This window comes from Homalodisca vitripennis, chromosome 4 (assembly GCF_021130785.1).
Source record: "Homalodisca vitripennis isolate AUS2020 chromosome 4, UT_GWSS_2.1, whole genome shotgun sequence".
Classification (NCBI taxonomy): Eukaryota; Metazoa; Arthropoda; class Insecta; order Hemiptera; family Cicadellidae; genus Homalodisca; species Homalodisca vitripennis.
In genome coordinates this window covers 200,164,961-200,165,760 of record NC_060210.1, presented here as the reverse complement: position 1 = coordinate 200,165,760, position 800 = coordinate 200,164,961, and the positions used below count along the sequence as shown (strand labels likewise).

The window sequence follows — 800 nt, the reverse complement described above, 5'->3', positions numbered from 1 at the left end:
GTACTTGCTTCGGCAGTACATATACTAAAATTGGAACGATACAGAGAAGATTAGCATGGCCCCTGCGCAAGGATGACACGCAAAATCGTGAAGCGTTCCACATTTTTTGCTCTATTTTCATGTAATAGTACAAGAAATACACGATTTTGTTATTTAAGAAATAATTTTCTTTTGTTATAATAGCTTTTAAATAGCATTACGTGCCTGTTCTTAGAAGCCTGTATTTCGTATTTTATTTTGAAAACTGTCTTACCGTGTATTAAAATCGTACAGTGCTATTTTTCATGAGAAAAGAAATTAACACTTTCACTCGGGCTTTACTTTACTGAGGTGTTCAAGAGGTTAACCTAAAATTTTTACAACATTTTTTTATTTTTAGGTTTTGATTGATTAAAAATCTTGGAATTACTCTGGTTACAATGATATAATACACATATTGCTAACTTAAAAAATTAGAGCAAAAACCGTTTTGTCATGTCATGAAATATTTCTAAGATTATTACGAAGTACCGGTGTTACACATGTTTCGTCATACAGAAGTACTTGTTAGTTATTTTACTATGTTGCCTAACTGTTAAAATAAGAAGCCACGCACAAGACAACCGTTTTGTCATGTCATGAAATATTTCTAAGATTATTACGAAGTACCAGTGTTACACATGTTTCGTCATACAGAAGTACTTGTTAGTTATTTTACTATGTTGCCTAACTGTTAAAATAAGAAGACACGCACAAGACAACCGTTTTGTCATGTCATGAAATATTTCTAAGATTATTACGAAGTACCAGTGTTACACATG

General features: G+C 31.8%; 1 non-coding gene across 1 annotated transcript; it reads left to right on the top strand.

Moving 5' to 3' along the window:
• On the top strand, positions 1 to 107 carry LOC124361586. Its single transcript, XR_006922343.1, has one exon. It is a non-coding gene; the product is annotated as a U6 spliceosomal RNA (small nuclear RNA).
• The last annotated feature ends 693 nt before the right edge of the window (positions 108 to 800 follow it).